Consider the following 12,454-nt stretch of genomic DNA (forward strand, 5'->3'; position numbering starts at 1 on the left):
AGAACAACTGAACTAGGTCCTGGAGACACAGATATGAAAACAGCAAGCCCCTCCCTTTATGGTCTTTGGCTGATTTGTGACTGGCACTAATGTTTCACCTTGGGAAAGGCAATCATCAATTTGGGCTTTGGTGACACTGTTTGCAAAGGATGGCAATCACTTTGGTAAAAAACATGCATTCTCTGCTAGCCAAATGAATAGTCCCACATGGTTATTTTAAAATTTCTCCGATTTGTTTCAGTAGCTATTTCTCAAAGGCACAACTTTCTCTCACAGTGGATGCAGCCCACTCAACACTGATAGCAGTTCTCTCCTGACCAAAGTTCTCTCAGTCCCTAGTTCAGCTACTGGCACAAAGACAACACACCATCAATCTTGGTTCAGCTGCAGTAACCCAGCAGAGCGGAGCACAGACAGAACATAAATTTTGTCATAGGAGACATGCCTGGCGAGGTGTTTTTGACTAAACTGTTTATATGACTTTACTGCAAATGCTATTCTTAATCACATGGGATAGATTAAAAATATCCCTCATTTTTTTTTCCTCCTTTTCTACTGAGCTGGAATCAGTGATGTGTTTCACCAGCTCAGAGCCTGGGACAATCCTGACCAGTGTGGGAAGTTTCCCTGGAATCCAGTACAATTGGTTTCTGGGAGCCTGTAACCAAGGGTGCCACTGTACCACTGGAACTTCCAGAGAGCAGGTAGGGCAGGCATTTCCTGTCTGCTCTGCCCACCACCCCAAACACCACCACCAATGTCTCTGACTTTTTTGTATAAACAAATGTTTGCCTCAGTGATCCTGCTTGCAGTTCAGTCCTTTGTTGTCTGCAATCTTGCCCTCAAGCTGAGCCTTCTTCCTCTCAACCCCACCATAGAACCACCACTGGTGATAGCAAACAATTAATCCAGGGCCATAACTAGCAACTCTGGAGAGAGACATTCTCCAATCAGTCTTCCTGTACTACCCACCACACCCACCCAAGTCTGAGCCCAGCACACACACAATGGGACCCTCTCTCAACTAATGAGATTTCATTTCCATCCTTGTCTTTCAAGCTTACCCATCATATTCATGGGGTCTAAGGCTAAAGGCCAAAGGATGCCTCTCACATTGTAGATGTAAACATGTAAAAGTTACAACTCAAATCAACCAACTGTTAAATAGCATACATTTTATCCCCTACCTTGTTATACACCCTTGTATGTGATGTCTGCTTTTCCTTTCAGTTACTTAACTGAATTACATTTTTGTATTTTCTACATTTAACATGATTTCAACCTATACTCATTCCCATGATATAAAATATTAAAATATAATTTATTGTAAATACACAAATCTTGAATATATCTTATCAAAAATTTAAACTGAATGTTAAAAATTAAATGTTTTCATGCTTTTAAAATTGCATTTCTACTGAAATATTCAAAATTTTCTATTAAATTAGAAAAACAAATTATGCTTCATATCAAAGTGTTATTAAAACTGTTTAAATAATGCAGAAATGATAAATTTTGCTTTTGTGCAAATTTGTTAGCCAATAAATATTTTAATAAAATTTAATGTATGCAAAATTCTAGGCTTCTCTGGGAGGCCGAGGTGAGTGGATTATCTGAGGTCAGGAGTTCCAGACTAACCTTGCCAACACAGTGAAACACTGTCTCTATTAAAAATACAAAAATTAGCTGGGCATGGTGACAGGTACCTGTAATCCCAGCTACTTGGGAGGCTGAGACAGGAGAATCCTTTGAACCTGGGAAGTGGAGGTTGCAGTGAGCTGAGATCATTCCACTGTACTCCAGCCAGGGCAATAGAACAAGAGTTCATCTCAGAAAAAAAAAATTATAGTATTCAATTTCTATATGGATAGTGGGGCAAATCATCAGCATCATACTTTACACGTGCTATATCTATTTCTACATGTATACAAATTTGAGAGAAATATTAATTTTTAAAATCTTTCCATGCATTCCTTAGCCGCTCCAGGCAAGTGCTGCAACTACTACAGTAGTGTGTGAGTGCCTCTGGCACCACAAATCGTAGCAGAAGCAGAAGCAAGAAAATAAACATTTGGCACTACTGGCAAATAATAAATGATCAATAAGAATTTACTATATTCAGATTGTCTGAGTGGAATAATTTGACAAGTTAATTTGTCTTTCTCTCAATACGTACTTCCACCATTCAAATGGTCCCAGCACCCTAAAGCAGTCTCTCTCTCTGAAATCACCAGTAGCCCAATCTGGCATGGCATTCAAATGAAGTCATATTTTACAACAATTTTGATTCAGAAACATAAGGCAAGAGATGTAAAGATGCATTCCCTGGGGCCTGATCAGTTAAGTCAAAGTGTGTGTTTTGAGTTATGGGTCCTGCTGAGTCAGTGCTGAGTACCAGATCTCAACTAACAGAGATATTACTGTCTGTGTGCTCTTTATAATTCATGTGTGTATTGGTATGGTCCTCTAAAGTGTGGCACCCAGAAAAGAGACCCCTCTTGCCTAGGTCTTTCACTACTTATCAATCAAAGGGCCTGGCTCAGAGCTAGAATAAGGTCTCAACCACAGCTGGGGAAAGATTGCATAAATGAAAAAATATTTAACATTGGCAAGTTTGCTTTCAACCATGGCGAAATAATTGGAATGACACTCTCTCACCATAACCTGCAAACTTAACAGAATATACAAAATAACCGTTTTTAGACAAGGAACATCAGGCAGCACTGGACTGTGATCCTGCAAGAAAAGGAAATAAATGAGGTGAGTCGCATGATTGCCCTGGCTTTCTGTCTGGAGATGTGTGTTACCTTCTGGAAAGCAGTGTGGGGTGGGGAATCCTAAGTAGAGCACAATAGAATCATGAGTGGAAGAGACAGACATTGAGGTTCAAAGCCACCATTTAAGAGGCAGATAAAACATTCCAGAAATTTGCTCAGGGTCCTTTTCAAGTTCTTTGCTAAACTAAGCCAATTACAGGGTGGAATTCCTCTAGGTCAGGCAAAGAATGACTGGGGAACTGTAAACAGAATGATTTCCAGAGCTCACACAGGCCGGGGTAATACTGAAGTTCTGATCAACCAAAATGATTGGCCTACACAGAGCATCGGATAGAACCTCAGAAGAGCCACATCTTAATAATAAAATGAACTAGCCCTGGACTAAAGTTTACTCCACACCTGCCCTAACAGAGCTTTCAATATCCCAAAACTCACAATGTCCAGGATTCAATTAAAAAAAATTATTACTAGGCACGAGAAGCAGAAGCAAAATGTGATACAAAACTTAGGAGGATATCAGTCAATAGAAACGGATCCAAAAATGACAGAAATAATAGAATTAGCAGATATTAAGTTATTAAAGTAGCTATTGTAAATATGTTCAAATATATAAAGGAACATAAAACTGAGAAGAGAAATTAAAAATATAAAAAACCCCAACAGAAATAAAGACACTCTAGAAATAAAAATATTCAATGTATGGGAAAAAATTCACTGGATGAATTGGATAGTGCAGAAGAAAATATTTGTGAACTTGAAGCTGAATCAATCAAAGCTATTTAAACTGAAGCACAGAGACCACAAGAAAAAGACTGGAAAAAACAGCACAGCTTCAATAATCTTTCGAAAATATCAAGTAGTCTAATATAGATGTAATTGGATTCCCAGAAAGATGGTGGGATATAAAAATATTCCAGGACCAAGAGAATAAAAAGACAAGCCACAGATTGCCCTTGCAAATACACATATCTGGGTTTTTTTTTCAGTTTTTTTGTATTTTTGCAAAACCCATATCTGATGTATTTGCAAACACATATTTGATAAAGGATTTGTATTGAAAATGTAAAAAGAACTCATAAAAATCAACAATAAGAAAGCAAACAACCCAATTAAAAAATGAAGAAGCAGCTGAACAGACACCTCATCCAAGAGGATGTACAGGTAGTAAGTAATCATGTGAAAATACGCTCAACATCATATGTCATTAAGGAATTGCAAATTCAAACAATAATGTAATGCCACTATTTATCTAGTAGATTGGCTGAAATCCAGAAAACTGACAATACCAAATGTTGACAAGAATTCTGAGATCCTGGAGCCCCAGGAACTTTAATTCATTGTTGTTGGGAATACAAAATGGGACAGTCAGTTTGGAAGACAGTCTTGCAGTCTCTTAAAAATCTGAACATACTCTCACTGTATGATCCAGCAATCATGCTCCCTAGTGTTTTACCAAATGAAATGAGAATTTATGTCTATGTGAAAACCTATACACAAATGTTTATAGCAGCTTTATTCATAATTGCTCCAAATTGGAAGCAACCAAGATGTCTTTTCAAAGGTGAATGGATTAAAAACAAACTGTGTGTTACAGTCTTGTAATGGAATATTATTCAGCAATAAAAAGAGATGCACTCTTAGCCATAAATAATATGAAGGAAACAAATATATATTTCTCTGTGAAAGAAGCAGTCAGAAAAAGCTGTATATTCTGTGACATTTTGGAAAAGGCAAAAATCGTAGAAACAACAAAAAGATCCATAGTCACAGGGGCCGGAGAAGGGAGGTAAACAGGTGGAGCTGAAGGGATTGATAGGGCAATGAAACTATTCTGTCTGACACTGTAATGGTGGACACATGTTAAAACTCAAACAATGTACAACACAAGAGTGAAGCCTAATGTAAGCCATAGACATTAGTTAATAATACTGGATCCATATTGGTCTACAAATTATAAACATGTGCCATACTATTGCAAGATGTTAACAGAAGGGGAAACTGAGTGAGGAATGAAAGAGGTATGTGGGAACCATCTGTACTATCTGCTCAATTTTCTATAAACAACAAACTCCTCTAAAAAGTAAAGTCTGGTAATTAAAAAAAAATTTTTTTTTAAACTGAGATTCAGAGAGGTTGTTCAGTACCACTGTTTGGTGTCATGGTTCAAGCTACAATCCTGGTCCCTTCATTCCTGTTTAAGGGCAAATTCACTCCTTAATGGGGTGTGGGGAGCAGGAACCTTCCACTACACCAGAGCTATGTCTCAAGTTACAAATAAAAGTTATACCAGTCTGCTTTTATTCTCATATATGACCATATATGTCAGTTTGCCTGCAAGAGTCTTGGTCTGTGCCTGTGACAGCGTGAATATTAATAGTGCCCCCTTTTCAGTCTTAAACATGATCAGTTTGTGACAATTAATTATATAATATCCAACTGAAGCAGACATTTTTTGGGGAGCATATCCCACACATTGAATACTGTGCTAAGACAATTATATGCATTATCTTAAATAATACTTTATCAAATAGACACAGTCACTATATCTCATGGATGCAGACACTGAGGTACTAAAAAAGTTTGAAGATGTAATGGCAAAAAAGTTTGAAACTTGATGAATATAATAAATACACAGATCCAAGAACCTTGATGAATCCCAAGCTATATAAGCTATATAAATACACATACACACACACAGCTGAAAATCATTTAGGGAGATCTTAAAAGAAACCAGAGAAAAGAGACACATTACACAGAGAGAAACAAGTATGAGAATTATCACAGTAATCATTAAACTGTGCAAGTGAGATGACAATGGAGCATCTTCAAAGTGCTGAAAGAAAAAACTGTCACCAAGAATTTTATATCTGGTGAATGTTTTCTTCAACTAAACAGCACATCCTGCATGCTTCCATTTTTATTAAATTATACAAAAGACCCTGCTAATCTATTGTGATGGAAAGAAGTTCAGTGGTTGCCTCACACCAGGAATGGTGGGTGGACTGAAAATAGGGCACTGAAGAATTTGGGGGAAGATGAAAACTGTCTTTATCTTGATTGGTAATGAAACTTTGGAGGTTGTCAGAAGAAAAAGGGCAAAGTTGTTCTAAATGCACAGCTGTGTATTAGTCAAAAAGTCATTGAATTGTACGTTCAAAAGAGTTATGTTTAATTTAATTTAATTAATTAGCTAATTAAAACCTCAATGAAGTTGATTTTTTAACAAATTATTTTTAACAGCTGAAGCACTTTCTTAGTTTTAGTGCCCCTTGGCAAATCTTTGGTTGTTGCACCCTAGTTACAACTCTCTCATATACACGTATTCCATTCCCAGTTCCAGCTGAATAGGAATCTGAAGCTTAGCCTTTGGAAATTGCCCGACAGTCATCCATCCTTTTTTATTAGTAAGCTGCTATGTTTTGTCTGAAAAATGATTCTCCAACACCCCACTCTAGATCCAAACAAATCCAGAACCTTCCCAGACGTGGTCAGAGTTGTATGATTCCTGAAGCCTGGTTAGATTTACACAGCTTCTATTCCACCCACTGATCAAGCTGAAGTCTGATCAGCATCACAATGAGAATAAATGCATGCATATACTGTTTTCATTACTAAATTATAAAACTCTCTAAATTACATGTAACTATTGACTCAGCAGGCAATTCAGAAACACCACTGTTTCTCCTTGTTACATTCTCCAGAAAATCTAAGGAAAAGATTCTCAAATTCTAAAACTTTTGAGGGTTTAAGGATCTTCTAAGTAGCCTCTTTATAATATAGATACTAACCTCCCCTCAACCCCTGCCTGCCTCCCTCCAACCTCCCACTCTGCCTTCGTCCCCTGAATCAGTAGGACTAGAGTGGAGCCCATTATTTACATCTTAAACAGACACCTGATTTGGTCTTTCTGAGGACCACACTTTGAGAAATACTTATCACAGCATTCTAAATGAGCTAGAGGAATTATCTGAGGACTCCCAGGAACAGAACTGGTGAACAGGCTCAAGAAAAGTCACCTGGAAGCTGAAGCCCAAGAAACTCTTAGAACCCCTAAAGGTAAAAACGAGTTGGACGTTGTTAGAAAGAAGAAAAAAAAAGGCAAAGTTATTTTAAATGGACAGTGCTAGAAGAAAAGGTTCTGATGGGGTTATTAGAAACTAGTGATGAATCCTGTCCTCTCATTCCATCCCACCACCTTTTGGGGACTATAAGACAGGTGTGCTCTTGCTTATTGAAATGCAATACTCAATGTCTTCATCTATCTTGCAATATTTAGTTATCTTATCCCTCTGTGTCTATGAAGATGGAGATTAGCATGCAGGAAGTTTATTAAAGAGTCCTCTCTAGGTCAATAGTCATGAGGATAAAAGGATGAAAGTAAGATTGGGCAGAAGGAGAATTAATTGTGTCACAATGCAGACGGCCTCAGCTGATCCCTCAAAGAGCTCTGAAATAGGAATAAGTCCATTGGCAGCATTGTCTTAAGTAGAGACACTTCTTCCCTGACCAGTCGTTTGATGTGGCCCAGAAAAAGGGTGAGACCTTAGGCAGAGGACTCTTGTCAGATGAAGCAATTCCTGAAGAAGGCTGATAGCTGAGGACTGTGTCAGCATAACTCTTAGCAGCAAGAGGAATGAGTCCTTAAGGCCCAACATGGAATCTGAGTGCTGTATCATTTATCATTACCACTACTCTTCCCCACTCCTTTTTTTGGCTGATGCTTTTTAAGAAGCATATTAATGTTTCTGAAGAATATTTTCAACAGAAAAATTTCCCAATATTCTAGGCTATTGTTGATATGCTGGTGTTCCAAGATGACCGCTTGCTGCTTCTTTCCTTCCTATTCCATCCTGAAAATGCTTATTTGTCCTTCAATTGTCAGCTCATGTCACCTCCTTTGTGAGGCCTTTTGGTTTCCATGAGCAAACACAAGTTTTCCATCTTCTATGTCCCCAGGGAGCTCCAGCCATCTCAGGAAAGAGCTAGTCTTTGCTATTTTTTATGTCCTTTTCACAATTAGAATGTAAAGTACTGGAGGAAGGGAATGGGTCACTATTTCATTTGTGTAGCCCCAGCATTCTACCACAGGCACAGCATCAGTATTTGTGGAACTGGATCCAGTAATATGAACATAGCAATGGCTCCATGATCTTGGTAACATCAGCCCCTCCCTGTGGTCTTAGGGCCTGGCTAAGATGTATGGGTATCTGCGGTAAGCTAATGCTTTGACATTTTGCCAATCATTATTTTCTCACTTTGGGTATTTAGTAGGAATAGAGAGAATTTTAATTTTAAAATGTTTGCTTTCAGAAAGAAATTTGATTATCAATGTCCAATGTATTTTCCATTGGCCAAAGTAAAACCAGTGTTTTTTTTTTTTAAAAAAAACAAAACTAAGAAAATATCACCTATTCTGTATCGTTTGTCCTTTTTTCTTCTGTAAATTTATAAATTAGTGTGCTTGGATACACACTAAGAGAATTAAAATTTATATAATAGAATAAATCATGTACTGCTGGTTAACCACATCATTCATTCTTTAGTTCCAAGTATTTTAGCAGACTGCCAATATTCAGGTAACTGCACAAAATAGCAACGAGCTATGTATGGGAGTCTGAGCTATCTGGCTTTGATTTGCCATTTGTCCTAGTGATCTTTTTGTGCTCTTTATTGACTGGCAGTTGAGGTAGTGCATGGAGAGTCATCCTCATCATCTGCCTATAATAAGCTTCGGTTTTCTTATCTACAAAATAAAAAAACTCTCAGAAATTCTAAGATCTCTTCCAGCTCTACCATTATTTGATTCTATGGTTTTATCTACACTGAGGCACATGATGGATATTTCAATGTTTTATTTGATATTTTACATGTAATTTAAAATTTAGGCAATGTTGCCATGGAACATGATTTTTATTTAACAGTAGTTTCGTTTAGGATCTCTCTTTTAGAACAGACACTCTTATTCTTCTTTGGGCAACCCAACTAAAAATTTTGCTACATTAAAGACTTCACATGAATGTATATGATCTAAAGTATTTTTTAGCAAGAAATATGTATGCTAGATAAACCAAAAAATGATAAAAGAGGAAATAGGTAATGCAGGCTGCTGCTTACAAATGAAACAATTTTCAAACCCGGAGATTAAAATCAGAGCCCTCACCTGTGGTCTGCATTATGGTACTTTGCAAAGAACAAAAAAGTGGTGCTTGAGAATTGAATTTAATCTTTCTCTCTCCCTGCAACCCACATTCTCACATAATACATTTTCTGCAGTTACCAATAAAGGGCTTCTTTTCTGGGGAACTAGACATAATGTGGAATCTCTAAGAGGAAATGACAAGAAGCTAAGTTAAATGGCGTGCAAAGAAGAGTGAGCTGGAATAAAATGATGTGTTTTGGGAGACGTATGGCATCTTCAAAAACATCACACTTACAGTTTCCTGGTGTCTGTGAAACTTGGGCCAATTCAAGGTGCCATATTTGATAGAACTGAAGAGAAACTTTGTTGCTGGGTTTTTTTCTTTTTCTACATTCAGTTTTAAAGCTTTATTGCTTTCTGGGAGATAAATTTCTTCTTTTAGCATTATCTATCTCCTTCTACAAAATATATTACTATACTCCTTGGCCATTCTGGAGCCAATAACAGTTATTTCTCTTTTTGGCTGCCTCCTAATCTTACAATGAATCCTTTTAGGCAACGTTCTTGAAAAACAGGAGATTCAGTGATGATGTAGAATCATAGAATTTTGAAATTGAAAAGGGCCCTAGAGAACAAAAGTGTGCAGCTGCCTTGCAGCTTTGTTTCAGTCTCTACACACAGTAAACCATCCAGGCTAAGTGACATGCAGAGAATGAGCCTTGATTGGGCAGGAGGACTGTTTGGGTCTAGCTCTAATTTTCCAGCCAGCCAGCTGAGGACTATGAACAAATCAAAGGTTAACTCTCAGTGACCTGCTGCTTAGCCTTGAGTGAAGCATTTAATTTTCAGTTTTCTCATCTGGAAAATGAGGGGTTGCATTAGATAGTCTCAAGGGCCTCTTTCAACTGGGAACATTCTGTCCATTCCTGATGCCACGCCCAAAACTAAAACAGTGTATATGTCTCTCAACTGCCTGCTTGAATTGCCCATTGAGTTAGAAAAACTCAACATAGTCAAAAATCTGGAATTTTAAAAGAAATAACTTAGGGGATTGGTATTTGTGTTATAAAAGTATCCTTTCCCTTATAAACATAAATTTCCTTTAAGTAATTAACTATTAAATATGTTTTTACTTTAAAACAATTAGATATTCACACAACTTTTCAGGAATGCATGTTTGATAGCAAGTCAAGTGTACTCCCTAATAATTACCACCCTTTATTTTACTGTCTCTTCCACTCTGACCTCATGTTTCTAGCCTTAGGAATTGTATTAGTCCATTTTGCATTGCCATAACAGAATACCCGAAGCTGCATAATTTACAAAGAATAGAGATTTGTTGGTCTCACAGTCCTGCAGACCATGCAAGAAACATGGTGTAAGCATCTGCTTCTGGTGGGGCCTCAGGAAGTTTACAATCATGATGGAAGGTGAAGCAGAAGTAGGCATGTCATCTGGGGAGAGAGGGAACAGAATTGATTGGGTGAAGTGCCAGACTCATTGTAATTAATGGAGTGAGAACTCAGTCATTACCAAAAGAGGGCACTGAGCCTTTTATGAAGGATCTACTCCCATGATCCAAACACCTCCCACCAAGCCCCACATCTAACACTGAGGATCACATTTCAACATGAGATTTGGAGGGTACAGATATCCAAATGATACCAACAAGCTCTCACCATAACTTTTTATTATTTGCAATTTCTTTTTTTTTTTTTTTTTTTGAGACGGAGTTTCGCTCTTGTTACCCAGGCTGGAGTGCAATGGCACAATCTCGGCTCACCGCAACCTCCGCCCCCTGGGTTCAGGCAATTCTCCTGCCTCAGCCTCCTGAGTGGCTGGGATTACAGGCATGCGCCACCGTGCCCAGCTAATTTTTTGTAATTTTTAGTAGAGACGGGGTTTCACCATGTTGACCAGGATGGTCTCGATCTGTTGACCTCGTGATCCACCCGCCTCAGCCTCCCAAAGTGCTGGGATTACAGGCTTGAGCCACCGCGCCCGGCCTATTTGCAATTTCTTACGTACCCCCCATCTCACTTTCCTCTGAGTCACATAGCTCAGCATCATTTTCTTCTGCATTGACTACATCCTTTTTTCCTTGCTCATTATCTTTTTCTCCTATCTTATTATGTTTCCACTGGCTCTTGTAGCTCATCCTGGAGTTCTATGGAGTTCACTATGGGACATCTGTTTCACTCCAAATATCGAATTCAAGCTTGTCTTATCTGTTCAGGCTGCTACAACAAAATACTGCATACTAGGTGGCTTACAAACAATAGAAATTTATTTCTCACAGTTCCGGAGGCTGGGAAGTCCAAAATCAACATGTTGGGAGATTCAGCTTCTGTGAGAGCCTGCTTCATAGATGCCTCCTTCTCACTGTGTCTGTTGGTGAAAGGGGCAAGGCAGCTCTCTGGGACCTCTTTCAGAAGGGCACTAATCCCATTCATGAGGATTCCACCCTCATGACTAATTACCTCCCAAAGGCTCCATCTCCTCATACCATCACCTTGGGGGTTAGGACTTTAACCTGTGCGTTTTGGGGAAACATAAACATTCAGACCACAGCAAAACTCAACGTCATAATGAGCCCTGCTCCCTTAGTCTATGTCATCACTGTTGTTGTGAAACTCAAGTGAAGTGCCTCCCCACAATTTAACACTGACGTTCACCCCATTCCTTGTTTTCCTCTGAGTTTCAGTAGATGTAAACTCTTTCTACATCCATAGGTTATACATGTTTTTACATTGTCATTGAGACAAATCAAATTAGCAATTTTGTGAACAAGAAAAATAGGATTTCTCACGTGGATATATTGAATACATTAAGTTCTTTGAAAAAAGGTGCTATAAAACTCTTAAATGTTATTACTGATTTGTTGTCAATGAGAAAACAATACTGTTCTTAATTAACTTCTCAAAAAATGTGCAGCATTCCTAAAAGAGAAAAGAGATCCATTTTCCAGGAGAGGTTTCTATACTTCAAAAGCCCTACTAGAAATTTATCTCTTGATTCTAAATCTGTTAAAGGTGTATATCCTGCATTTTGCCACACAAGTTAAGGTCCTCAGAATTTTTTACATCTAAGTTCTGTGGAGTTTGGTTTTTATGTGCCCACACCACAGTATCACTTATCAGGCCATTTTCATAGCAGAAATCCCATTTTAAGGTAAGGAGTAGATCCAATATGGAAATCAAATGCTTCATTTTTTTTCAATTAAAAGTGGACATATGCTTCCAGGAGTTATCTACTTGGAATAAGGCTGTAATCTGTGATGTCATTCCTGGAACATTTCCAGCATTTTCCCAAAGTACTAAGGTTTAACTTTCATACCAGCTTGCAAAGATCATTGAATTTAAAGTGGGAAGGCCCCTACAAAATTATCCAATCATTCCCACTCATTGTGTAGATGAGAAAGACTAAGCAGAGAGACTAAGCAGCTTGCCCAGTGTCACACAGGAAAGACAAAAACTCAAATGTCTGGATTCCCAGACAAGCGCTTCCTTCCTCAATGCCCTCCCAAGATTGCATTTTG

The 12,454-nt window shown here is 38.1% G+C and overlaps 1 long non-coding RNA gene across 1 annotated transcript; it reads right to left on the minus strand.

Moving 5' to 3' along the window:
* Positions 1-3,437: 3,437 nt before the first annotated feature.
* On the minus strand, positions 3,438-11,450 carry LOC118153964 (uncharacterized). Its single transcript, XR_004743829.3, has 3 exons — positions 11,397-11,450; positions 11,214-11,304; positions 3,438-10,370 (listed from the first exon to the last, which is right to left on the minus strand). It is a non-coding gene; the product is annotated as an uncharacterized LOC118153964 (long non-coding RNA).
* Between the last annotated feature and the right edge of the window lie 1,004 nt (positions 11,451-12,454).

Source organism: Callithrix jacchus, chromosome 1 (genome assembly GCF_049354715.1).
Source record: "Callithrix jacchus isolate 240 chromosome 1, calJac240_pri, whole genome shotgun sequence".
NCBI lineage: Eukaryota > Metazoa > Chordata > Mammalia > Primates > Cebidae > Callithrix > Callithrix jacchus.